This window comes from Dipodomys merriami, unplaced genomic scaffold (genome assembly GCF_024711535.1).
Source record: "Dipodomys merriami isolate MVZ:Mamm:240054 unplaced genomic scaffold, mDipMer1.0.p SCAF_384, whole genome shotgun sequence".
Taxonomy (NCBI): Eukaryota; Metazoa; Chordata; class Mammalia; order Rodentia; family Heteromyidae; genus Dipodomys; species Dipodomys merriami.
This window is the reverse complement of record NW_027205426.1, coordinates 473,121-500,605: the sequence shown is the minus strand read 5'-3', so window position 1 is coordinate 500,605 and position 27,485 is coordinate 473,121. Positions and strand designations below refer to the sequence as shown.

At 52.0% G+C, this 27,485-nt stretch overlaps 1 protein-coding gene across 2 annotated transcripts in view; it reads left to right on the top strand.

The window, feature by feature from the left end:
- Nucleotides 1-10,837: 10,837 nt before the first annotated feature.
- LOC138805067 (dual specificity protein phosphatase 16-like) overlaps nt 10,838-27,485 on the top strand; it is a 29,246-nt gene continuing 12,598 nt past the window's right edge. Inside the window, exons 1-2 of one of the 2 annotated variants that reach the window (XM_069989631.1) lie at nt 10,838-10,950; nt 14,654-14,757. The gene's annotated coding sequence lies outside the window, so the exon portion shown is untranslated. Of the gene's footprint in view, nt 10,951-14,653; nt 14,758-17,231; nt 17,596-27,485 lie in introns of those variants that run through there. The other variant, XM_069989630.1, reaches the window with a different exon arrangement.

Below are 27,485 nucleotides of genomic sequence, written 5' to 3'. Positions count from 1 at the left end.
GGTTTGCATACCGGAAGAAACAAGCAGGACCTGAGTACAAGTCCCAACTCCAGTTCCTGCCTCAGACAAAAATTAGAGGTGTTAGTCATTTGGAACAGGCAAAACCAGATGTCACAATGCATGTGGTCCTGTAAGGTCTCTGAGGAAGAGGATCCTCCATGTTAGTATTTTAGGTTTCTTGGGCTACAGCAGTGTAGCATGTTTAACACTCTGGTTTGTAAAAACATTTTTCTGGCTGGCAAAGAAAAGCTGATTTCTAGTGGCCCTAACAATGCCTACCCTGGTAGGCCTTTAGGCAGATCTCAATAGGGACATAATCTCAGGTCTACAAACTTTTTTCCTTAACAGATCAATTTATGTGGCTGGTGTTAGCCTAAAAGTCACTGCCAATTATGACACTGAGCAGATACAGGGCATTTGAGATTTAAACTATCCCCAACATTTTACAACCTTAGCTTTTTATTACCTACGATCACAGATGACTGGCAAGTTCTTGCCCAAAAGTGGACAGACATGGCCATTAGAAAGGCATGCTTACAATCTACTTTCCCATGACCTCCCAGCTCTGATCAATTTTTGAAGGGCCAAACACAAGTGACTCCAGGATCTGACACCATCTCTGCCATCCAGGCAGTGGCTTGTAACTGCCTCTGGATGCTCCATCATTGCTTGGGTCCCAGGAGTGCCTTTCTCTATGCTGGGATAAATGCACCTTTGGTATCTTCCTTGGTTGGTCACTGTACTTGAACACAGGGTTTGAGCACTGTACCTCAGCTCTTCAGCTCAGGGCTAGTGCTCTGCCACTTTGAGCTCCAAAGCAACTCTGCTTTTCAACACTCTGCTGGCAGATTAGAGATGACAGTTTCACAGGGACCTTTCTTTGCCCAGGCTGGCTTCGAACCGCAGTTCTCAGGTGAGCAAGTCTTTACAAAAGGTCACTTTACTCCAATTAAAGCAACAAAGATGGTCATTGGAAGTAGCTTTATAAGCATGGTCGTACCTGGAACTTATTAAAGGCCAAAGTTACCTCTGACAGACTTGTAAGACTCCTCTGTCCTTCCCAATGGGGTTGTTGGAAACTGTTACCAAAAAACTATAAGGACAAGCTATAATAGTCATTAAACGATTATTTTGGCAGTCCTAATTTATCTTTTTTTCTGCTTTGAAACATTTACTTTTTAATTTTTTCTCTAGGAAGCCAGCCATGCTACTTCCCAAATTTTTATAAAGGGGATGTCATTTTTTGTTTGTTTGTTTTTTTGGGTCCGGTCATGGGGCCTGAACTCTGGGTCTGGGCACTGTCCCTCAGCTCTTCAGCTCAAGGCTAGCAGTCCACCACTTGAGCCACAGAGCCACTTCCAGCTTTTTTTTTCCTTTTTTGCTTATGTGGTGCTGAGGAATGGAACCCAGGGCTTCAGGCATGCAAGGCAAGTGCTCTACCACTGAGCCACCTTCCCAGCCCAGTACTGGTTTTTCTTAATGCAAGAATTACAAGAACTAGCACTGTACCAAGAACCTAGACTTAGCATCTTTATTTATTTATTTATTTTAGAGCTATATCCAATCCCAAAGTAGCACAGAAATCAAATCACATTCTTTGTTCATATACCACTTATGGTCTGATTTGTGAAGATTAACATTACCGATAGGTGGAAGGGAACACAAGCAATTCAGGACGATATAAAGGTGTGAGCTTCAGTAGATCTGAAGTGGCTTGTGCTTTTTTACCCAGAATCAGCAGGCTTTAGTCATGTGTGATGCAGTAAGGCTGGGGTCAGGGCTAGGCCCAGCCAGTGTGGATTGTTGTACCTCCTGCTGTTTTCCTGCAACATTTCTACACATACTGGTTAAAGACCTGGTTTACATTGGCTTTTGCAGGCTGGTGCCACTGGTTTAGGCAGCTGTGACAACTTTGTTTTGTTCCCTGGGCCTTTCCCCATGCACTGGAGCAAACTACATCTGTTCTCTTGATCTTAAAGGGAGATGATCAGCACACAGGAGAGAAGATGGGAAAACAAAACCTTAGCCTTATTTTACTAGCTGTGATCAGCTGTACAACATTTAACTTTTAGCATAGACAGACATGAGGAATGACATAAATCACAGTCAATTTAATTTACGTTCCAAAGGAAACCATTTTTTAAAAAATTTCTTTCCTAAGGCCCTTTAAAACTGCCTGTTTCCCCCTCCCCCCCCCTTTGGCTTGCTGTCAGGTCTTAGGACTTTCAAAGCAACTCAGATTAAATCACAGCTTCCATTGACAAAGATCTTTCAGCAAGCACAATACTTGCAAGGTGACTTGGAAACCATGACAATTTTACATACAGATAGACAGATGTGTTTGTGCACAAATCATAGAGTGCACTTAGATTTTAATATCTGCCATTTAAGGTTTTTTTTTCTTTTTTTTTGGGGGGGGGATTATTTTATGATGGAACCACGTGGTCAGTTGAAAAGCAAAACTTTGCCAACAACAAAAAACTTAGGCTGGAAACACCAGAAAACCAGAAGTGGCGCTGTGGCTCAAGTGGTAGAGTGCTTGCCTTGAGCTGAAGAGCTGAGGGACAGCTCCCAGGCCGAGTTCAAGCCCCATGACCGACAAACAACAACAACAACAAAAAACTTAGACAGGAGACAGGACAGGAACACAGAGACACGCAGTATGCCAGAATGGACAGGAACACAGAGACACAAGACTGAACAGAAGGATCATCCCCAGGCTTTAGACAAACATATAAACATAAAACAGGACAAAGATAAAGAGACTTTGGAAGGTTTTTTTTTTTTTTTTTTTTGGTTGGTCATGGGGCTTGAACTCTGGGCCTGGGCGCTGTCCCTCAGCTCTTCAGCTCAAGGCGAGCGCTCTACCACTTGAGCTATAGCACCACTTCCGGTTTTCTGGTGGTTTATTGGAGATAGGAGTCTTATGGTCTCTCCTGCCCGGGCTGGCTTTGAACCGCAATCCTCAGATCTCAGCCTCCTGAGTAGCTAGGATTACAGGCGTGAGCCACCAGCGCCCGGCTTTGGAAGGTTTTTGAGTGACCTCAAAAAGATGTTTGGATGGCATGTCCAGAATCAATGAACTGGCTGTCAGAGTGGTGGAAAGCCCACAGGGTCCTGAAATTTGTCAGGGGGTGCACCTCCCCTGTAGGGGTTTCCATTGCCTGGCATCCAGCCCCCCCCCCCACCATGGCCATCCTCCAGTGGCTTTCCTTGGCATTGGGATTTTGGTGAGATCTTTAGAAGCCACATCTTGAAGGATTGAATCTTAGAGCCCCTTGATACACTTAATACAGTTAGGAAATAGGCCAGAGAGGATAGAAAGAATGAAGACAATACCGACATACCAGTTCAGCTCCAATGGAGAGTTAAACTGGGGTGCATGGTGGCCAAAGAAGAGCAAGTCAGGAGACTTTTTTTGGTGGGGAAAAGGAGAGAGCAGTAAAAGAGAGGCGCTGGTCCAGCATGTTAGCCAGCCAGCCACTGTCAGTGATGGATTAACTACAGACAGAGCAGAGGCCTGTGTATTTGGGGTCTAGAAGTGCAGAAGGTGTTAGCCAGAGGAGGGGCTTGGGAAATGTAAGGTGTATGCCCACAAGAGAGACAGGCAGGGAGGCAGGGACAGAGGTTAGCAGAAGGAATTTGTAGTAGACCAATGGTTTCGTTTAGAAAATCCGAACCCGCTACAGAGAGGAAGAATGTACAAGAGGAACCACTGATCCAGGACGGCTGGTCCTTGAGAGGGACTGTGTGTGTGTGTGTGTGTGTGTGTGTGTGTGTGTGTGTGTGTGTGTGTGTGTGTGTGGCGGGGGGTCCCTGGGACCCTGCCTGCATCACACTCTCAGGGTAAGTCGAAGGTCTGTCAGCAGGAGTGGAGGCGATCTAGTAGGAAGTGATCTCCAGTCTGGAGAGAGAGAGAGACATATAGACAGACAGACAGAGACAGAGATGGAGCTGATACCAGACAAGAAAAGTTAGAAGAGATGGCTGGGAGATTTATTGCAGAGAAGGACTTAGGGCAGTGTAGGACAAGTGTGTGTGTGTGGGGGGGGCTTGGAAAGGGGAGGGGCAGCCAAGGCCTGGAATGAGGAGCAATGCCAGGCGGGAGTTTGCCTTGAGAGAGAGGAGGGCTTTGGTCCTGAAAGCTTGGTGGGGAGGAGAAACCACTGAGGAGATGGGAGGGAGTGGAGTGGGAGAAGGGGCTGAGATGGGAGAAGCCATCGGAGGAGCTGCTGAAAGGAAGAAGAGATGCATAGGAGCCAGAGCTGGAGTGGGAGGAGGGGCTGAAGGGTCAGCTGCCACCAGCGTGGGAGGAGGGAGCTGCACCCCTCTGGGACCCCAAGAAGTTGGAAGGGGGAAGGGTTAAGAAGTTAGAGGTAAACCGGGGCACTGGTGGCTCACGCCTGTAATCCTAGCTACTCAGGAGGCTGAGATCTGAGGATTGCGGTTCAAAGCCAGCCCGGGCAGGAGAGACCGTGAAACTCCTATCTCCAATAAACCACCAGAAAACCGGAAGTGGCGCTGTAGCTCAAGTGGTAGAGCGCTCGCCTTGAGCTGAAGAGCTGAGGGACAACGCCCAGGCCCAGAGTTCAAGCCTCACGACCGACCAAAAATAAAAAAAAAAAAAAAAAAAAGAAGAAGTTAGAGGTAGCAGTGATGGCAACAGGAACCCCAGGGAAGGCCAGAGAGAGAAACTTTGAAGACAGTTTGGCCTTGAGAGGGAGAATTTAGCATGTAAGGTATAAGGGCATAAGTAGGGGGGGAGAGGGGGAGGGAGAGGGAGGGGATTTTTAGTCTGGAGATAGTTAGAGTGAAGAAACAAAAAGTCCTGCATGTGTTCCATTTTCTGAGTGCTCACAAGAGTTGTATAAATCCCAAATAATGATGGGGTGAAAGGTGCCATTTTAGGCGGCCATTTGGATGGGCTACCTAGGTCATAATCAAGCCGTGTTCAATCGCAGATCAATGAGGTACCTGAGCTTGAGGCCAGGGACCAGGTGGAGTCAGTATGCACTGGGGGGGGGGGTGCAGTCAGATGGGATCTTAGACTGAGCATTACCCATTGGTGATGTGATCTAAGGCCAAAGAACCCAGGCATCCCTGGAATGACTCGGTCCTTAGGGAGAATAACAGCCGTGCGACACAGTAAAAGGGTCATCGCCCAACCCCTGTGTCCCTGAACGCAGGTCCTGGGTCTTTGTCTGGGGTCTCACAGAAGCCTGGTACCAGGGCTTCAAACTGTGAGACTGGATAAGAGAGAAAGAACATCACCATAGGAGGGCTGGGAAGGTGGCTCAATGGTCGAGTGCTTGCCTCACATGCATGAGGCCCTGGGTTCGATTCCTCAGCACCACATAAGCAAAAAGAAAAGCCGGAAGTGGCGCTGTGGCTCAAGTGGTAGAGCACTAGCCTTGAGCTGAAGAGCTGAGGGACGGAGCCCAGGCCCAGAGTTCAGGCCCCACTACCCCCCCCCCCAAAAAAATAAAGAACATCACCATAGGAATCCCAAGTCCACTTATCCCATACAGATGAATGAAGGACGGTGAATTGGCTGTGGGAGATTGCTGGCATGGTGGCTGTGTCTGTCTGGCAGAAGCCTGGGCCCCTGGGGTCACAACTCTCAGGGTGAAAGGGTGACTAGCACAGAAGCAATGGAGACCCAGGCTAGTTCTAGGCCAGGGCACTACTGTTAGATTATTAGACTTTGCCAGAGAACCACACAACATCTAGGTACAGAGAACAAAGGAAGGTTTATTACGGGGAAAGGGGCTGGCAAGACTCCTTCTCACAAAGGAGAAGTGACAAGCAGCACTGGCCATTGTCTGGGGTGAGCTATGTAACCTAGGAGGTTCAGGAGGGGCTGGAGGGGGCTAGGAGGTGGAGACTGTGGTGGGGACCTGTGGGCCAGAGGCTTTATAATGGCGGACTAGGATTGAAGGCTGCTGTCTAAGTGGTAGATAAGGGGTCCTGCAGCTGCCCAGACTTGAAGGTCACTCTAAGGGGCTCTTGTTGCTTTATATATGGTGGTAGCTGCCCCAGAGAAGTGCCATGTTTACTGATGGACGCAGCTACGTGATGGACAGGGTGAGGTTAGTGGTTGTGGAAGGGAAACAAGTCATTTGGGCCAAGCTGTTACCAGTGAGCACCTGAGCACAAAAGGCTGAGCTCATTGCCCTAACCCAAGCTTTGACGCTGGGAAAGGACAGGAAGGTCAACATCTATACAGACAGCAGGTATGCAATCGCCATGTACATGTATATGGAGCCATTTACCGGGAACACAGGCTGCTGCCAGCTGAGGGAAAAGCCATCAAAACAAAGAACAGATGTTAGACTTACTTCAAGCCATATGGTTGCCAAAGGCAGTCACTGTAATGCACTTATTAAACAAATACACCAAGGAACTCATTTAGGAAAAAGCAAGTTAGTGGAATTGATCCACCGGTTCTACTATATACCTGAAATGGACAAAATGTTAGAAGACATTACCAGCCGGTGTGTACCCTGCCAAAGGACAAATGTGGCTGCCCGTATAGCCGCCAAGGGAAAAAGAGAAAGGGGAACCGTACTAGGAGCTTATTGGGAGGTAGGTTGTCTGCTAGTTTTTGTAGACACTTTTTCAGGATGGATGGAAGCTTTCCCAACCAAGCGGGAAACAGCACCGACAGTAGCAAAGAAGCTTCTGGAGGAAATAACCCCCAGGTTTGGACTCCTGGTGGCCATAGGTTCAGACAATGGACCCTCTTTGATCTCCCAGGTAACTCAGTTACTAGGTAAGTCACTGGGGATCAATTGGAAATTATTGTGCCTATCACCTCCAAAGCTCAAGTCAGGTAGAGAGGATGAATAGGACTTTAAAAGAGACCTTAACCAAATTAACTCTTGAGACTGGCGAAAACTGGACAGCCCTCCTACCATTTGTCCTCCTGCAAGTATGCTGTACACTGTAATTCAAGGGTATCACACCTTATACGATACTGTGCCCTCTCCCTATTCTCTAAGCTTGGATCTGAGGCAATAGCTGAACTGTCTAACCACTGTTTGTTATAGTCCCTGCAGGCGCTGCAAAAGGTCCAAAAGGAACTTTACTCACAGACCAGGGCTGCTCATAAGCAGTTACCTAAGGATGGCCCAACCTTACACCCTTTCCTTCCAGGACAGGTGGTGTGGGTAAAGTGACATAAGAGTGAGTCCTTGGGGGCTGGGAAGGTGGCTCAGTGGTAGAGCGCTTGCCTTGTGTACATGAGGCCCTGGGTTGGATTCCTCAGCACCACATAAGCAAAAAGAAAAAAGCTGGAAGTGGCGCTGTGGCTTAAGTGGTAGAGCGCTAGCCTTGAGCTGAAGAGCTGAGGCACAGCGCCCAGGCCCAGAGTTCAGTCCCCACAACTAGACCAGAAAAAAAAAAAAAGAGCAAGTCCTTGGAGCCTCACTGGAAAGGCCCCGACACTGTAATCCTGATTACCCCTACAGCTGTTAAGGTGGACGGCCTGAAGACCTGGCTCCACGCCTCCCACATCAAAGCAGCCAGCCTGACCAGGGAGGACAAAGGGAAGGCAGTACAACCTGGTGACGATCCACAGAAATGGACATTTGTAAAAAAAATTTATTAGACTGGTAATGATCTTATGGCTGGGATGCAGCATGGTGGAGGGTGGAGACGCATCCCACCCAATGGAGAGATACAGGTAGAAAATTTGGAGGGAAGGGTCGGAGGGTGTACAGGGCAAGGAAAGACTAACTCACCATCAAGTACAATTAGATGTAAACGTGTGTCAGCTGGCTCCACATGTCCCGAACTGTGGAAGTAAAAATAAGGGTGACAGCGTGCCCCATCAATTCTATATGTGCCCAAGTACGGTGGCCTCAGGCTGTGACACCCCGGGAGAATATTATTGTGCCCATTGGGGTTGTGAGAGAATAGTGGTGGCAGATGCCAGGGGATATTGGGTGCTCTCCTGACCTGATCCTGACATCCAGGTCAAAAGAAAGGGGTGTCATGGTTTTGATTGGATGGCAAGGGTCTCAGTTAATAGCCCTGGCCTCCAGGTTATTTTTTCTATAATAAATCCCCAAGACCCCGTTTGGGACCAAGGTCAAACCTGGGGAATGGGACTTTATAGAAGTGTTGTGAGAGACCACAGCACATATGTAAGTGTACAAAGAGTTAAAGTTAACAAGCCACCTCAGCCGATGGGGTCAAACTCCACCCTTCACCTCCAGCCAAGCTTAAACAATGAACCCCTGCCACCTAGTAACAACTAACTCCGACAAAGTGTCTGATACGCCAGAAGAACAAAAAATGGACTTTGATGAACATGGGTCTGGAGTAGAGGCTGAACTGAGACATCTAAGTAAGTCTATTGACAAGCTCACGGACTTGGTGGGGTCTCTAGCTGAAGTCATCCTCCAGAACAGAAGAGGACTAGATAAGCTGTCTTCAGAGAAAGGAGATCTGTGCGTTGCCCTTGGAGAAGAATGCTGCTTTTGGGCAAACCACACTGGAGTCCTAAAGGACAGTCTTGCGGCCGTTAAACCAAGGCTTGATGAGCTTGAAAAAAAGACGAGAGTCTCAAGGATGGTAGGAAAAGCTATTTCACTGGTCTCCCTGGGCAACGTCCCTGATTTCAGCCACAATTGGCCTGCTCGTGATTATTTTGATGTTACTGTTAATTGGCCTGTGCGTAATTAATGCTATACTGTCATTTGTACAAAAGAGGATCGGGGCTATAAAACTAATCATCCTGTGCACCCCATGTAACCCCCTCTGTACTAAGGTAAATGAGTCAAGGATTTGACTAGGCTAAAAGGAAAAGGAGGGAATGTTAAGGAGAGCAAAATGGACTCCATCTTCAATGCACTAAGAGCTCCCCCACCCCTGAGAATTAAAATACTGCTCTCTCACAAGCACCTCAAGATCAGGAAATACGCCGTCTCTGTTGAGATTCTAGGAAAGGTCAAGACTGTTTGGACAGTCCCTCTGCTTGCTGTGATAAGATTGTGTAATCTGCTTGACCACCAGCATGGTGAAATGTCAAAGGTTAACAATAGTAAAGCAGCCCGGCCACCTTTGCCCTTCCAGGATGGAGTAGCCTTATTCCCACCCCCATGGGGAAGAATATCCCCCTGCTTTGTGTGGGGACCCATCACATTTGAGTGCCAGTTCAAACCAAGATGAGAGGTTAGTTCAAGCAGTGACGATGAGGCAGACTGTCACTCCATTGGCCACCTGTGTGTGGCCTGGCTGGACTACATGGTTTGCCCTTAAAAACCCCAGCTTTGAGGATTGCTGGGGGGAAGGCGGGGGGTGCAGTCTGAGCTCCTGAGTCTGTGCTGCATCCCTGGCCAGTCAGCTATTAACTTCCCTAATAAATGCATTTTTTTTTTTGCATGAGACTGTCTCTGTGTGGGACGTGAAATCCCCTCCCACAGACCCTGGTGACTGAGCATGGGGGGTGGGGACTAGGGGGGACTAGTGGGTGACCTGGGAGCTGCAGAGCATACTTGAGCTAACCCAGTCTGCAGGGTTGGTGATCTGCTTCCAGGTGATTTATCTACCTGCCAGGGTCTGTTTCCCCGCCCTCCTCCCCTCCCTGGACTTTCTGCTTGCAAGAACGTTCGTCTCGTCAACTGGGCCTCAAAAGATTCCATGTCAGAGAGCTTTTTGTTTTTGTCCTAAAAGGGATTTGGCCCCGTGCCCGTCTCCCTCTTCCTTTGGCCCACACAGGCAACTATGCCTGCATTCACTCTGCCCTTGCCCAGTGTGGGGGGAAATTTCTAGAGGGAGGGCAAATAACTCAGCCCCCACTGGACCAGGGGAGGCCACGGGGTGCGCTCTAAGCTGGTGGGCAGAGGTGAAGGAAGAGGAACAATGCTCAGGGAGCTAAAAGCCTTCCCTGTCCCAACTTGCCTCCCCTCACCTCTCCCACCCCCCCCCGCCCCTCCCCAGGCGAGGACGGATTCCTCTCCAAGTCCACAACAGCTCATTCTTTGCCAGGACTGGACTTCGGACTCAAGGCCTCTGGCTCACTTGGCTTGGTGCTCTACTCCGGGAGCCACGCCTCCCGCCTGGCTTTTATTTGCTGGTCGTTTGGAGATGGAGTTTCTTGGGCTTTTTTTTTTTTTTTTTTTTTTTTTTTGCACCCGCTGACCTTGAATTTGAATCCTTCCATCTCTGCTGGGATTGCAGGCGTGAGCTACTGGCACCTGGCTCACAAGAGTTTTTTGCTTGTTTGTTTTGAATAGCGTTTTCTTTTTTGCTACTTGAAATACTGAGGTGTTTCTAAGCCGGGGACATGTGTGGTGGGGGTGGGGATACAGTGAGTCCTTGCTTGAATGCTTGCCTGGGCCTTACCTCCAGCCCTTGGTTCCTCTTGTGAGGAGATCCATACATTCAGAGGTGGCCCTGAAACCAATTACTTCTGTTTCATCTTGTGCTGGTGCCACGCGAAGCTGTTCTGGAAGTGACAAATTTGAGCGACTCGCATTTCTCACTCTGGTCTTCATAATTTTGGATCATGCACACACACACACACACACACACTGCCCACCACCCCACAAAGAGGAAAGGTCTAGAAAGCTGAGGACACCAGGTCCCCTCCCAGGCCCTGCTGTAGAAGAGCCTGGGTTGGGCCTGGCTCCCATGGCCCCCAGAACCCAAGGGACACCCCTATCATAAGCCCAGATGCCTGGGCCCCCATTTCCTGACTCTTCTGGGTAACTCCCTCCTCAGCCTTGAGTGTCGCTTTAAGCATCTCACTTTCTTAATCCGGTCAGCAAGAGGAGATCACACGGGGTGGGGTAACCGGTTCTCCATGATACGGGAGAAGTCCCAGGGGAAACCGACTGTGCGAGTCTCTGGACTGCAAAGACTCAGTGCCAGATCTCATGCTAAATCTCCACAGCACCCATACCAACCCGAGCGAGGGGACGGACCCAGGGCATCCTCAAAGAGGTAGGCCTCATACAAGACAGGCCAACTGGGTGGGCGGGGTGGGGGGGGCTTGGTTGAAGGCTTTGGGGGATCCAAAGGTGGTGTTTGCATGTGTGTGTGTGTGTGTGTGTGTGTGTATGTGTGTACGTCACAGGGACTTGAACTCAGGGCCTGGGCAGCTGGGTACTGGTGGTGCACACATGCCATCCCAGTAGCTCAGGAGGCCGAGATCTAAGAATCATGGTTCAAAGCCAGCCCAGCCAGGGCAGGAAAGTTCACCAGGCTCTTATTTCCAATGAGCCACCAAAAAACCACAAGTAGAGCTGTGACTCAAGTGGTAGAGCGCCAGCCTTGAGCACAAAAAGCTCAGGGACAGCACCAAGGCCCTGAGTTCAAGCCCCAGGACTGGAAGCCCTTCCTGTCCTGTGGGGCTGTCGGATTCTCCCCCTGACTTGACCCCAACCCATCAGATGGGCCTGTGCCCAGTGGCTGCGTGGTAACGGGGGCCAGCGGTACTTCACAGCTCTGTGTTGGCTGGCCAGACCCTGCGTGGTTCACTGGCTCCCAGTCCTTTGGCTCCTCCTTTGTTAGATAACGGGGAAAGGCTGCCATGGCAGGAGGGGATTTCATGAGGCTCTAATGAGGCCATCGGTGTGGATGCGCAAGGCCCACATGGGAACCGGGTCATGGGGCTCCCAGCCAGGCTGTCCCACGACCTGGGGTGGGTTCTATAACCCGTGTGGGCCTCGCCTTTCCTTCTGGAAGATGGACCTACAACCAGCACCAACACCACGGGCCTGAGGTGGGGCGAGAAGATGTCACCCATGTCCTGTGCTTCATGGACAGTGCCCACATCCCTGCGTGCCTTAGCAGGTGCCAGCTGTGTGACGTCACACCACACTGAGCTGGGACGTCACACCACACCGAGGCTACCACTCCAGGCCTCAGGAGCCCTTCCCTCGTGTAATCTCTTCCATGTGGGCTCTCCCACGGACCCCTGCTTGGTTTGTGTGGCCCTGGGGCTTGAACTCAGGGCCTGGGCACTGTCCCTGAACTGCTTTTGCTCAAGGCTGGAATTCTACCACTTGAGCCACAGCGCCACTTCCAGCCTTTTCTGTGTATGTGGGACTGAGGAACCAAACCCAGGGCTTTGTGCATACTAGGCAAGCACGCTACCATTGAGCCACCTTCCCAGCCTGTATACATTCTTAAACCATTTCCCCAAACAGGCTGGCCATGTCAGGACTTTCCAGGACAGGTTGGTCAGGACTTTCCTGACCCGCTGGGCGTCCATTTCTCTTTCGGAACGTCACCCCCTTCCTTCACGTTCCCTGTTTCCCCCTCCCAGCCCTGCCCACAAGTTGTATCATTCATTTTCCATACAGCATCTACTGTAGACTACATTCTTTAGACCCGGTATATAGATGCCAATGGGTGTAGGTCAAGGAGCTCCTGATGCATAGAACAAGGTCCTGAGGCCCCAAGAGGCTGGAGGAGTACTAGGTGCAGAGACCCTGCTCTCATAAAGGAGGAGGCAGGTGAGGGTGGAGGCCGGCCTCCGCCAGCAGACACAGACAGGAAGGTGTCCGCATTCAAGTTTGACTCTCACGGTGACTGCTGTGACCAGCTTTGCCTTTGACCAGTTCCCCAAGTTCCCTTACACAACATTTGCCCCATGGTGAAACTGGTTTTGCATGAAACTTCCCCTGGCTGGAAGCAAACCAGCAGGCCAGTGTTTGCATAGGAGGGTTTTACCCTCGCCTGAGTGCCCATCAAGATGCAATGGAGGAGGAAGGTCCTGCAAACCTGAGCACCTTCCCACTGTGGGAGAGATTCTCACACAGGGATTTCCCAGTCTAACACGGAGAGGGCCAAGAAAGACCCAATCAATCCATCCATCAGAGAGGGCCAAGAAAGACCCATCAAGCCATCAATCAGAGAGGGCCAAGAAAGACCCAATCAATCCATCAATCAGAGAGGGACAAAAAAGACCCAATCAATCAACCAATCAATGAGAGGGACAAGAAAAGCCTGATCAATCAATCAATCACAGGGCTAAGAAAGACCCAATCAATCAGAGAGGGCCAAGAAAGACCCAATCAATCACAGGGTCAAGAAAGACCCAATCAACCAATCAACCAATCACAGGGACAAGAAAGACCTCATTAACCAATAAATCAATCACAGAGAGAGCCAAGAAAGACCCAATCCATCAAGTAAACCGAGAGGGACAAGAAAGACCCTATCAGTCAATCACAGAGAGGAACAAGAAAGACTGGTCCAGATGCCAGGTGAACGCATTGTCTCTGCCCCAGTTCTCAAGGTCACCGCAGCCTCCTTTACCTGCTCTGCACCTGGAGGTTCAGCCTTCAGAATCACCCCGGTCTTGTTAATCTGTGATACCAAGCTAGCTGTGTTTCCTGAAAACACAGACTAGATTTTATTCTCTTGTGGAGCCACTCAAAATAATTTAACTAGAAGACACAAAGAAAAGTCTCAGTGGTAACTGTTGTGAGACACGTTTGGGGAAATAAAAATTCATTAAAAAGTAAATGGTAGTCCCTCTGTACAATAGACTAACAGTAACAAATCATTATTTTTTAAAAGCCCTATCAAGGAGACTATCTTTCTGTGCACACACCTAGTCCTGTATTTTTCTGGTTAATTGTAGACAAAATATCACAGACATTTCTGCTTGGGCTGACTTCGAACCTTGATCCTCAGATCTCAGCCTCCTGAGTAGCCAGGATGACAGGCATGAGCCCCCAGTGCCTCGCTAATACTTTTTCATTTTAGTAACTGGTTTGTGTTGGGGGCCTTGCCATTCTTTGTGGTGTTAGCAGCAGAATGGAGCCAAGAAAATATAGGTAGGACACGGGTACCCTGGTCCAGAAGGAATGGCACCACAGTCAATACCTGAGGTCACTTTCCTGAGTTCTTTCCCTCCCAGCCACAAAGACCAGACATTTCCAGAGACTACCTGAGTTCTTTGTGTTTTTATTTTGGTCAGTCGTGGGGCTTGAACTCTGGGCCTAGGTGCTATCCCTGTAAGGAGAGCGCTTTACCACTAGTACTTAATTACATCTGGTGTTCCCCAGTTAAACACAGCCTTCCCATCAACGCAAGGAGGTAGACATGTGTATGTGTGTATTTGTAGTTGTGTGCTGGTCCTGGGTCTTGAACTCAGGGCCTGGGTGCTGTCCCTGAGCTTTTCCAGGCAAGGCTAGTGTTCTACCACTTCAGTCACAGCTCTACTTCTGGCTTTTTGGTGGTTCATTGCAAATGAGTCTCATGGATTTTTCTTTCCTGGGCTGTCTTTGAACTGCACTCCTCAGATCTCAGCCTCCTGAGTGGCTAGAATTATAAGCATGAGCCACCGGTGCTGGCTTTTTCTCCCTCTCTTTTAACAGTTGCTTGTTGTACAAAACAAAAGCAAACTTTAGTGACATCTTTGGGTCCCGGGGAATCTCTGTAGGTCCTCACCACCCTGTCTCCTGATTTTTCTCCTTTAACACTCAACCTTGTGGAAAGAACAGGTCCTATTGTTTCTATTTTCCTCCCTTCCTCCCTTCTTCTAGTAGTACTGGGGTTTGAACTCAGTCATGTTTCAGGCAGGGCCTAGTTCTCATCTCCTGGAGCCCGGACTGGGTCTCCCCCTTTGTGGGTAGCAGGCTGGCAGGCACTCCCTGATTCCTTGTGTCCACTTTCTTCCTTTTCTTTGCAGTGACTGAAATCTTGCCACTTGGTCTTCAGTAAATCTTCCTGCCCTGACATATCTGCTAAAGCAGGCTTGGAGGGCCTCTACCAACACTTCTTCCTGGGCTGAAGGTCAGTATTGCTTTTTCTCTAGGCCCCAAGTTCCTTCTTCCCCATCTCTGGGCTTGTCTACTGCTTCCTAACCACTTTTCTCCTCCCCTGGTGATCTCACCACAGACTAAGCCTGCAGAGAAACCAGCCAATAAACTGCAAAGCCTTATCTCCAGCCAGGTCTGGCCCTGGACCTTCACCCCACAGATGCCAGGGGCGGCCACACCTTGTGGATTCTATGGGTCTTTGGACTCTGATGGCTTTGAGTTCAGCTTCCCATCTTTCCTTTCCAGGGGCTTGTGCATAGAAATAATTTTTACTTTTTTTTTTTTTTTTTTACCAGTCCTGGGGCTGGAACTCAAGGCCTGGACGCTGTCCCTGAGCTGCTTTTGCTCAAGGCTAGCACTCTACCACTTGAGCCACAGCACCATTTCTGTTTTTTTCTGTGTATGTGGTACCGAGGAATTGAACCCAGGGCTCCATGCGTGCTAGGTGAGCACTCTACCACTGAGCCAACTTCCCAGGCCTCTCCAGTATTTTCATCAATGTTGGGTGCCATTCAATTATCAGCTGAGACTTTTTTTGGGGGGGTCTGGTCGTGGGGCCTGAACTCTGGGCCTCGACGCTGTCCCTCAGCTCTTCAGCTCAAGGATAGCACTCTACCACTTGAGCCTCAGTACCACTTCCGGCTTTTTTTTCCCTCTGCTTATGTGGTGCTGAGGAATCGAACCCAGGGCCTCATGCATGCAAGGCAAGCGCTCTACCACTGAGCCACCTTTCCAGCCCATCAGCTGAGATTTTTTTAATCCGTTTTTATAATCATTGGTGTCTTGTTTCCTAATTTATTTGTCACGAAGAGGCTCCTCGAAGAACTCATGTGCAGCAGCCGTTCCACAAGTGTATAAATGGAGAAGGGGTGGGAAGTTTTCAGGCATCTCTGAGAAATGGAGGTAACGGGAAGGGGACAAGGTAACACTGTCCTGGGGACCTCTCTGGTCCACCCACCCTCCCCTGGCCAGGTTCCCTTCTTCCCACCTCGCTGTCTTTTCTCTCCGGACTCCAGTGGATTTTGAATAGTAGACACGGCCAGTGGGTTTATAGATGTCTCTTTCCAGGGTCCCCGTGGAGCTACAGCTCTAACTCCTGGCTCACAAGAGGGTTAGGATGGGAGAGACCTTGGGTCAGCAGAGGTCAAGACACAGGCCCCATAGGTGTGCGTCTGCGGCCTTGTCACAGAGCAGAGCCCGGCTGTCCCCATCTTCAGCGGGAACCCTTGTTCTCCCGAGAGAAATGAGCCGGAAGCATTCACGGGGGTGTTCCACGATGCTTCTTCAAGCGAGGTCCTTTGCCATTCTTACTTTTGCATGCGCATTTGCCGGTCCTGGGCCTCGAACTCGGGGCCTGGGGTGTTGTCCCGGAGCTTTCTGCTCAGGGCTGGCGATGTATCCCCGCAGCCAGATCTCCACCGCGGGCTTTTCTGCGGGTTGAGAGACCAGGGTCTCCGCCACGATCCTGCCTGGGCTGGCTTGGAACGGGGACCCCGACACCTCAGCCCCGGGTCCCCGCGAGGCCTGCCCGGTCCTCGCCCTCAGGGGTCCCCGTGAGGCCTGCCCGGTCCCCGCCCTCAGGGCGTCGCCTCTGCCCTCGCCTTTGCACCCCAGTGGGGCCAGATCTTCAGGAAAGATCGGCGGGAGAAGAGTCGAGAACGCGTGAACGACGACTACCACCCGATCACGCAGAAGAGGTTTGTTCCAAAGAGAGAGTTCAGGCGGCGTGCGTCGCCGCGCCGGCGCGCTGCGCCGTGACGTCACCGCGCCTGCGACTACAAATAGTCCAGGGGCCGGCCACGTGGGGCCTCCCACGACGAGCGCACTCCGAGTGCGCGGCCGCGCGGGCCTCGGCCCCACCTCCGGGGGTGTGAAGCGCAAGCCCGGAGCGCGCCGCCCCGCCCACCCTCCTCCCAACCACCCCCCCCGCCCACCCTCCTCCCAACCACCCCCCCCCCCCGCTGCACGCCCCCTTCCCGCCTCCTCCTCGCCGCCCCTCCAGACACAAGGCCCGCCCGCGCCGTCGTGGCCCCGCCCAGAACGGCCCCGCCCCTTCCCGGGCGGTCCCTCCACTCCCCGAGGTCCCGCCCCTTTCTCCCGGGCCTCCCCGCTTCCCCTCCGCCCCCTCCGTCCCCGCCTCTCGCCGAGGCCCCGCCCCTCCCTACAAGGACGCCCTCCCTGAAGACCCGCCCCTCCCTACCCGCGCTACCCTCCCCGAGGCCCCGCCCCCTCCCTGTAGGGACGCCCTCCACGAGGCCCCGCCCCTCCCTGCACGGAGGCCCTCCCTGAGGTCCCGGCCCCCTTCGCGCGGCGCCTTCCCCGAGGCCCCGCCCCCACCCTGCACGGGACCACCTCTCCGAGGCCCCGCCCCTCCCAGCGCGGAGCCCTGCGGCGGCGTCCTCCCCGAGGCCCCGCCCCTCCGCGAGTCGCGGCCCCGCCCCGGCCTGCCGGCCCCGCCCTCCTCGGGGATCCGCTGAGTTCATTCACTGGGATTGGTTTCAAGTGACGCCATCGCTTTATTTTTAAACCGATGACCTCATCGGCGCTTGAAGTTTCCTGACCCGCGGCTCGGCCCGCACCCCCGCCCCCGCCCGCCCGCCCCGCGGCCCGCGCCCCGCGCCCGGCCGGTCCCGACCCCTTCCTCCCGCTTCTCGACCTTTTCCGGCGAGTCGAGAGCAGCCGCCTGGGCCCCGGTCCCTCGGCGAGAAGACGGGGACGCGGCGACAGCGACGGCCCGGGACGGCCGGTGGGCCGCGGGCGGGCGCCGGGCCGGACGCCGGGGACTCGGCCCGCGCGGACCCGGAGGCCGGAGGTCAGCAGCGGGGCGCGGGCGGCGGGGCGCGGGCCGGACCGGACGGGACCCCGCAGGCCAAGCCGCGAGCGCCGCCGGGCCCCGCTCCCCTCACCGCGGGGCGCACGCGGGGCCCCGGTTCCCGAACCCCGAACCCCGCTCTCCTCACCCGACCCCCGCTCCCCTCGCCCCTCACCCTCGCTCCCCTCACCCCGGTCCCCTCACCCCAATCCGCGCTCCCCTTACTCCCCACCGTGCTCCCCTCACCCCGGATCCCCGCTCCCCTCACCCTGGGCCCGCTCACTTCTCACCCCTCACCCCGGACCCCTTCACCCCGGGGCCCCGCTGGAACTCTGGATCGGGGTTCAAGGCATTCAGGGGGGGGTTCAGGCGGCTCCGGGGGTTCAGGGGTGTCTTGAGAGATGGAAGCGCCGAGCACCTGTGTGGTGTGAGGATAGGGGGCGGGGCGGGGGTCCCAGGAGGGGCGGAGCCCCTCCCCCGCCCCCCACCCGCAGGTGTTGCGCTCACTCACCGCAGCCCCTTTGCACACTTAGCCCGTATGCCCGTGTGTGTGCAGAGACTGAAGCAGGGAAGCGTGAGGTCCTGGGAAGTGCTCAGGATGGCTGGGAGAGCTTCGCAAGGCCGAGGGGCTGGCCGGCGTGGGGGACACCTGTGCCGCGGGGTGCCGGGGTGCGCCTGGCGGGACCCGGAACCCCGGTGGGGGGAGCTGCGGTGCGCCTCGCCGGCCCCGCACCCCGCCGGCCAAACCCATCAGACCTGTTTAGGAAATGACCAGGTGTGCTTCGTCTTTCTCAACGTGTGTGTGTGTGTGTGTGTGTGTGTGTGTGTGTGTGTGCACAATCTGCTGCCAGGTGTGCTTCGTCTTTCTCAACGTGTGTGTGTATGCACAATCTGCTGCCGCCGGTCCGAACCTGGGTTTGGGCGATGGGGTGCAGGAAGCTGCTTCCCGGGCTCGGGGGGCCGAGGGGGGCCGAAGGAGGCTCGGCTCCCCAGGCCTCTGCACACACCCACCCGAGTCTGGAAGTGCAGGTACGTGTTAAAAGAAGGTATAACATTGATGAGCAGGGCAGGGGAAGGCCGCGCTTTAGGGCTGGTGTGTGTGTGTGTGTGTGTGTGTGTGTGTGTGTGTGTGTGTGTGTGTGTGTGTGTGTGTGTGTGTGTGTGTGTGTGTGTGTGTGTGTGTGCTGTGAGAGCAGTGGCCTGGAGAATTAATTAGGAAAACTAAGAATCCACCGCTTTATGTGAGTGTTGTAGTCAAGAGAGTCACTAGGGCACCAGAGAAAAAGTGGTGGGAAGTACTGAGTCTGTACGTGGAAGACTGCTTGGGAAAATACTGGGGTTTTGTTTGTGCTGGGCGCCAGTGGCTCACACGCCTGTAATCGCAGCCACTCAGGAGGCTGAGATCGGAGGACTGAACACACTGAGGTTTGAAGGGGGAGAAGGGGAGACAAAGGGGGTGCGCAGCAAGGTCTGTGAGTGTCTTCGTGTCTTCATCTCCAATGAACTACCAAAAAGCCAGTAGCAGAGTTGTGGGGTTTTTTTGTTTTTTTTTGTTTTTTCTTCCAGTAGTGGGGCTTGAACTCTGGGCCTGGGCCCTGTCCCTGTGCTCTTCAGCTCAAGGTGAGCACTCTACCACTTGAGCCACAGGGCCACTTCCGGTTTTCTAGTAGTTTATTGGAGATAAGTGTCTCACAGACTTTCCTGCCTCCTGAGTAGTTAGGATTACAGGCGTGAATTTTGTTGTCATTCACAGTATCTTAGGTTAAAAGAAGGGGTGGGGCTGGGGCTGGGAAGGTGGCTCAGTGGTAGAGTGCTTGCCTTGCATTCCTGAGGCCCTGGGTTCGATTCCTCAGCACCACATAAGCAAAAAGCTGGAAGTGGTGCTGTGGCTCAAGTGGTAGAGCTCTAGACTTGAGCTGAAGAGCTGAGGGCCAGCGGCCAGGCCCAGAGTTCAGGCCCCCCCCCCAAAAAAGGGGGTGCCGGAACTAAATAACTCCAGTCGGAGCTGGCTTTTAGGTAAAATAATTGGCGCTTAGTGTTTCACACTGGGGAGAATTAGAAATGAACTGGTCTTGAATTGTAGTTGGTCCCAGCACTACTAAACCTACTTTCAGACATACGGAACCTGTGTCACCTGTAGTGTTGAGATGGAACTTTTTTTTTTTCTTTTTTAACCTCTAATTGGAAATCTTACAGGTTTTCTAGAATGTTCAGTTAGTGCGTACTTTTGGTGGGGCATGGGGCTAGGCCTCTGCCTGCTGCGCCCTCTTCACTCTGGGAAGTCCCTGACTGCTGCTCAGCTGTGACCCCAACTGAGCACCTGTAAGAGCAAGGTGGGGTGCACAGTGTGGATTCCAGAGGCTTCCAGGCAGCAGCTGTATGGGCGGAGAATGCTTCTCTTCACCTCTGAGCTAACTCACAGGTAGTTGAGCTACAGCTTTCCAAACTTCAAAACAAGAATATTGTGCCTGGCACCCGTGGCGCACGCCTATAATCCTAGCTACTCAGGTGGCTGAGATCTGAGGTGAGATCTGAGGATCACGTTTCAAAGCCAGCCAGGACAGGAAAGTCCTTGAGACTCTTATCTCCAATAAACCACTAAAAATCCAGAAGTGGAGCTGTGCCTCAAGGGATAGAGTGCTTGAGCACAAAGCTCTAGGACAGTGCTCAGGACACACACACACACACACACACACACACACACACACACACACACACGTTTGGAAATGTAAATGGACGTAGGGCAAACTTGCTTGGATCAGAATGTCAAGGAAAGGCAATCAGGGAAAAAACCACATTTTACAACAGACTCCAGCAGCCTGAAGAACAAGTTAAAAAGATTTCCTAGGGGGGAAAAAAAAAAAAACACCAGTACTTGCTTAGTTGGCTTTAACTTTTTCTTTTTCTTTCTTTTTTTTTTTTTTTTTAGTCGGTTATGGGCTTGAACTCTGGGCCTGGGCGCTGTCCCTCAGCTCTTCAGCTCAAGGCTAGTGCTCAACCACTTGAGCTACAGCTGCATTTCTGGTTTTTTCATGGTTTATTGGAGATAAGAGTTTCACGGACTTTCTTGCTCAGGCTGGCTCTGAACTGTGACCCTCAGATCTCAGCCTATTGAGTAGCTAGGATTACAGGCATGAGCCACTGGTGCCTGGCTAGCTTTAACTTTTTCTTTGTTCAAAATTGCACTGGATTTTAAAATTGAGCCTGATAGAATCTTACTAACACTGGGCTTACGCAAAAAATGAGATTCAGAAAGTAAATTTCATAAGGATATTTTCCAGTGTTTGTTGTCATTTAACCCAATTTTGTTGTTGTGTTGTATTGTGATGTAAATAGAGGGGAAGGCCTTAAAGACTGGCTGAACTTAAAGAAGTGTGGTCCTCACACACCAGAGATTGAGATAGGGTTAGTAATTCAGTTATGTAAAGGACCAGAGGGAACAAGAGCTGTTTAAAGGAAGGATCTAAGGCAGACTGAATGAGGCCAAAGTCCAAAGCTCACTGGACTAGTAGAGAAGTAAATAGACAACTTGGCATGAATGGGAACCCCTTTCGTACCTCAGCTACAAGAAGGGAGGTATGGCTATGAGCTGGTGGCCCACCCCTTTAATCTCAGCTACTCAGGAGGCTGAGATTTGAGAATCCCAGTTTGAGGCCAGCCCTGGCAGGAAAGTCTGTGAAGCTCTTATCTCCAATTAACCACTAAAAAGCCAGAAGTGAGAGCCCTAGCCTTGAGCAAAAGAGCTCAGAGACAGCACTCAGGTCCTGAGTTGAAACCCTAGGGCCAATGTACACGCACGCGTGTGCACACACGCACACATGCGCGCGCGCACACATACACACACACTAAAATCCTGGAAACTTCCAGGATGGAGGAGGACTCATTCTAGTGGGTTTTGTTTTTGTTTTTGTTTTGTCAGTCTGTAACTCTGGGCCTGGACATGGTCCCTTAACTCTTCAGCTCAAGGTGAGCATTCTACCACTTGAACCACAGGGCCACTTCAGGTTTTCTAGTGGTTTATTGGAGATAAGAGTCTTACAGCCTTTCCTGCCCAGACTGGCTTTGAACCATGATTCTCAGATCTCAGTGATAACAGAACTGGAGTCCGGCCTGGGGAGTTGGGTCTGTCCATCCTTCTAATAATGTGCAGGATTCTGTCACCCCTCAACCAAATGCACCGTCCATGCTAGGGAAAACAAGACAGAAGGGTTTTGGCCTTCTGGAACTTACAGTCTGACAGGAGAGGACAGTAAGCTGCAGAAAAGTTTCTACCTCAGGTGACTGATGAGCAAGGAAGTTATAGAGGCTGGCTGCAGTCCCATTGCTCTGTGAACCTGCAGCCTGAGACACTCTGATGACTGATATCGATGTGGAAATTTGAATATCCACACACAGTCAGAACCTATTTGATAATTAACCTTCTATATAGCTTATATATATATTTTTTTGTTGTTGTTGGTGGTGGTCGTGGGGCTTGAACTCTGGGCCTGGGCACTATCCCTCAGCTTTTCAACTCAAGGCTAGTGCTCTACCACTTGAACCACAGCGCCACTTCTGGTTTTCTGGTGGTTCATTGGAGATGAGAGTCTCACAGACTTTCCTGCCTGGGGTGGCTTTGAACTGCCATCCTCAGATCTCATCCTCCTGAGTAGTTAGGATTACAGGCGTGAGCCACGGGCGCTCGGCTGCCATTTGTTTTTTATGGGAACATTAACATCATGTCTAGTGTGGTAAGGGCTGTGTGGTGCTGGGCAGTCCAGGACTGGGAAATGCCTGGTCTGCTGGCATAATAGCTTCTACGTTCCATCTGTGTGGACCCATTGTTTTGGCTGAGGTTCATGGAGAAAGGCAGGTACACACAGATATGTAGGGAAAAAGATGGGGTGGGTCTAAATAGTCTCCATGTAGGTGTGTGTGTGTGTGTGTGTGTGTGTGTGTGTGTGTGTGTGTGTGTGTGTGTGTGTGTGTGTGTGTGTGTGTGTGTGTGTGTGTGTGATGTGGTACCCAGAGCTCAATGAGTGGTCAGTCACGGTGCTGATCTGCTCGGTGAACAGTCAATCATAGCGCTGATCTGCTTGGTGAGCGGTTGGTCATGGTGCCGATCTTGGTGAGTGGTCAGTCATGGTGCTGATCTGCTCGGTGAACGTGGGTCGCTGTGCAGATTTCTGTGCAGTGCTGATCTCGGTGCATGGTCAGTCACCATGCTGACCTCGGCGAGCGTCGGTCACGGTGTTGATCTCAGTGAGTGGTCGGTCCTGGTCCTGACCTCAGTGACCATGAGTCGCGGTGCTGATTGCAGTGCATGGTTGTGCTCTGATCTCGGTGAGTGGTCAGTTATGGTCCTGACTTCAGTGAGCATGGGTCGTGGTGCTGACCTCAGTGTGTGGTCACTTGCGGTGCTGATCTGCTTTGTGAGTGGTCAGTCACAGTGCTGACCTCAGTGAGTGTTCAGTTATGGTCCTGGCCTCAGTGAGCATGGGTCCCGGTGCTGATCTCGGTGAGTGGTCAGTCATGGTGCTGATCTTGGTGAGTGGTCAGTTACGGTGCTGACCTCAGTGAGTGTGGATCACAGCGCTGACCTGCACCCACTTGTGGATGTTTGTACTCGGAGGCGTTCACCTGGGGCCCGGTACTGCGGAGGCTCTGCCCCGCGTGGGAGGGGAATGGGGCTCTGACCGGGGCGGCACCCACGCGTGTCTGAGAAGCGGGGCCAGTAAGATGCTGGTTGGTGCGTCAGGTCCGTGGCCACCCCGTGACATCACCGCATCCCCACGACGTCACTGCGACGGCACCGCAATACCTCGCCCCCCAACATGTGTCACCCTCTGTGGAAAATGGCTCTAAACCCGTTTACCGCCGCTTGGAAGTCTCCATGAACAGCGGGGCCGAGCAGGGTCTTCTTTAGCTCTGTCCATGCGTGCCAGCAATGGCGTTGTCTTCATGGCTCATGGGGTGACTGCTGTGGGGGAATCCCCACAGCTGTGGGCAGGGCCATGGTGGGGCAGGAGCCCCATAAAGTGGGGTCCCCAGAGATGGTGGTATGGGAGTCGGGGGAGGGGGGGAGTAGCCAGGAGCATTTGCTTGTCCTCTCACTTTTTTTTTTTTAAATAAAAAACAAGAGCAATGTGTCAGGGACTCGATGAGTGGAGGCTGAGATCTGAGGATCACAGTTCAAAGCCAGCCCAGGCAGGGAAGTGAGACTCTTTAACTCCAATGAACCCCCAGGTATTTAAGGGAGAATTTTTCAGAATAAAATGCAGAGCTGCCCATGAACCCCAGAATCACTTTGAACTGCTTAGGAACAGTGTCTAATTTCATTACCACCAGATTCCTAAATATTGGTTTAGGAACCTTGTCCTAGTACTGAAACCCTTATTGGTATTTAAAGCAATTGTGTTTGTTTTTGATCCTGTGGATGACTGAGAAGCTTATTCGGGAAGCTTAATTATTTTTGGGGGGGGGGGCGGTCGGTCGTGGGGCTTGAACTCTGGGGCTAGGCGCTGTCCCTGTGCTCTTCAGCTCAAGGGGAGCGCTTTACCACTTGAACCACAGCACCACTTCTGGTTTTCTAGTGGTTTATTGGAAATAAGAGTCTCACAGATGTTCCTGCCCTCCATCCTCAGATCTCAGCCTCCTGAGTAGCTAGGATTATAGGCGTGAGCCACCGGCGCCCAGCAGCTTTTTGGTTCTAAAACTGACAATAAGGATCCTGCACAGCAGAAAGCCCCTCATCTTGCGCCAGCAGCCCAAAGGGGAGATGGGGCCTACCGGCTTTTGTGGCTTTGTTGTAGGATGTAGTCATTGTGGTGTTAGTTTAAAAAGAAGTGTATTTGAGGGGAGTGTTCAAATACCAAGTATTGGGTATTGTGGCATTTGTGTTGCCAGGAAAAAGTAGTTTAAGTTTTCGATAAAATGTTACAAGTCAGTGGCGATTCTTTTATTATGAGCATGACCTTCGTTCATTCATTAAGACAGGGACTTTGGTTTCTGAGCCTCATAGACATTTTTTCTAGACAAAAGATCTATTCTTCTGCTAGTGATGTCTTTGTTATTAGCATGAACAAGTATTTGCTTAGTGACTTTTAGGGGTGAGCGTGGCCCTGGCCTTCTCTGCTTTCTGCCTCTTCGTTTAAAGGAGCTTCCTAGGAAATCTCACTTGTCTTTGCTCTAGGGGGCTCCTCAATTTAGGGCCCACCTCCCTGCGCCCCCTTACAAGGCAAGATGAGCCATGAGGGCTGTCCACCCGAAGCCCCTGTGGACCATTTCCCTCCTCTTCTGGGAATGTGGGCAACCTGCCCCTCACTCTGCCCTCGCCTTTCTTTGTCACCTGCCTCTGTGGGAAAAGCCTGGCCCACGGGCCCCAGGAAGGCCAAATTTTCTGGCAGCTCGGGTACTAGGTACTGCCTTTCACCCCACTCCCCAGTGGCAGCGCCTGCCCACAGCAGGTTTGTTGAATAGCTGGGCCTGGGCACTGTCCCTCAGCTCTTCAGCTCAAGGTGAGCACTCTACCACCTGACCCACAGTGCCACTTCCAGTTCTCTGGTGGTTTATTAGAGACAAGAATCTCACAGACTTTCCTGCCCTGGCTGGCTTTGAACCATGATCCTCAGATCACAGCCTCCTTAGTAGCTAGGATTACAGGTGTGAGCCATCGGTGCCCGGCTATATAACAGATTTATTTATTTAGGTTGTGGGGCCTGGGTATTGTCCCTCACCTCTTCAGCTCAAGGTGAGCACTCTACCACTTGATCTACAGCACCACTTCCGGCTTTTTCTGCTTATGTGGTGCTGAAGAATTGAACCCAGGGCCTCATGCATGCAAGGCAAGCGCTCTACCACTGAGCCACTTACCAGCCCCTACATCACAGATTTTTTTTTTTTTTGTCGGTTGTGGGTCTTGAACGCTGGGCCTGGGCGCTGTCCCTCAGCTCTTCAGCTCAAGGCTAGCACTCTACTGTTTGAGCCACAGTGCCACTTCCGGTTTTCTAGTGGTTTATTGGAGATAAGAGTCTCACGGACTTTCCTGCCTAGGCTGGCTTTGAACCTCGATCCTCAGATCTCAGCCTCCCCCGTAGCTAGCATTACAGGCATGAGCCACTGGCTCCTGGCTACATCACAGATTTTTAAGGCTACGTTATTCCTCATCTCTTGAAATCTGTTTCTTTCTGTGTTCTTTAGAAACCTGTTTTAAAATGGGAAACATTTTGGTAAGCCCAAGAGGACTGTCGTATTTCTCAAAGCTCTGTCTCCCGCCACGGAGGAATTGTGTGGTTTGGGGCGAATTCCTAAAATTTTGTAAAAGGACAGTGTTAACGGCTCCAGGTAGAATTCCACAGCTTAGAGATTTGGAGCATCTCGGTCTCAATTCCAACTCCTTATTGTGCCAGCGCATTCCGTTCAGATTCGACTTTGTACCTTTTATGTTCTCGGGGTCAGAGAGAGCAAAGGTCAGTGGGTTTCATTAAGTGAATAAATGTCAGCAGTGTCAACATGAAGAAAAGTCCAAAGGGACATCTTTCAACAATGTGATTGTCCGGTTTCTGTTTTAGACCCACAGGTGAGTCTGGGTGGTATTTTTTTTTTTTTTTTTGTCAGTTGTGGCGCTTGAACTCTGGGCCTGAGTGCTGTCCCTCAGCAATTCAGCTCAAGGCGAGCTCTCTACCTCTTGAGCCACAGCGTCACTTCCGGCTTTCTGGTGGTTCATTGGAGATAAGAGTCTCACGGACTTTATTGCCTGGGCTGGCTTTGAGCCATGATCCTCAGATCTCAGCCTCCTGAGTAGCTAGGCTTATAGGTGTGGGCCACTGGTGCCCCACTGGGTGGTGTTTTTATTCCACTCCTAAGTGATGATGAACTTCGTTGGTGTTCAGTCCATGAGCTCACATCTTCAACCCCGGAATTACCAGTTAGCTCATTTGTGATGCGGTCTACAACCTCAGGACGCAAGCACTGTTTTGCAAGAGAAAAAAGTTGAACATTTACAATGTTGTACTTTACCCCGCTTACACATGCTTGCTAGCAGATGGCTGAGGGCAGTTCACCCGCACGTGGGGTGTGGCGTGGGGTGTGGCATGGGCTGTGTGTGGGGGGGGAGATTAGGTATTTTCATGTTTCGGCCAAGGACAGCTAAGCAGTGTGTTGGACACTTAACTAGTGATTTTCTGTGTTGGGAGAGGATCTTCACCCTGCACTGCTGCCTTGTGTGCGTGCTAGGGCCGGGGTGCGGGCTCCGTGGTGCATTGCACACCCACGTCACTGGGACACACTGCTGAGATGAGCTACTTCAGGAGGAAGGAGGTGTCTGGGGTGGCTTTAAAGGTCCCACCAGGGTCAGCTCCAGCACTGCCAGGCAGGTTGGGGGCAGAAGGTGTGGGGGACACGTGTCCCCTGGTGGGGACCAGGAGGGCTGCACAGGGCTCTGTTTCTTCCCAGCCTGGCCTCTCCGGAAATCGGCACATGGGCTGTGGGGAAGCTGGGCATCAGCATGGCCACACACTCAAACACACGCACTCACACACCCTAGTGATCAGTCCTGGTCTCCCGTTGCTGCTGGTAATGGGGGCTGCAGTACCCCCTGGCCCCGGCTCCCACCATCCTCCAGCCCCACAGTTATTTTTAGCCCCGGGGCCTTGGGAGCAGGTGTGGTCTGAGCTCCAAGGTCAAGCCTGGAATGTGTTCAAGCCTTGTGCCTGTCTGCTTAGGAGCTGAGAGCTTTGGGAAGTAGCTGCGGTGCTAGGTGAGATAGTGCTGGGTGAGTTAGCGGTGGGTGAGTTAGCTGGTCCTGGCTGAGCCAGTGCTGGGTTGGAGAAAAGTGCTAAGTGAATCAGTGCTAGGTGAACCAGTGCTGGGTGAGCCTGTGCTAGGTGAGCCTGTGCTGGGTGAGCCAGTGT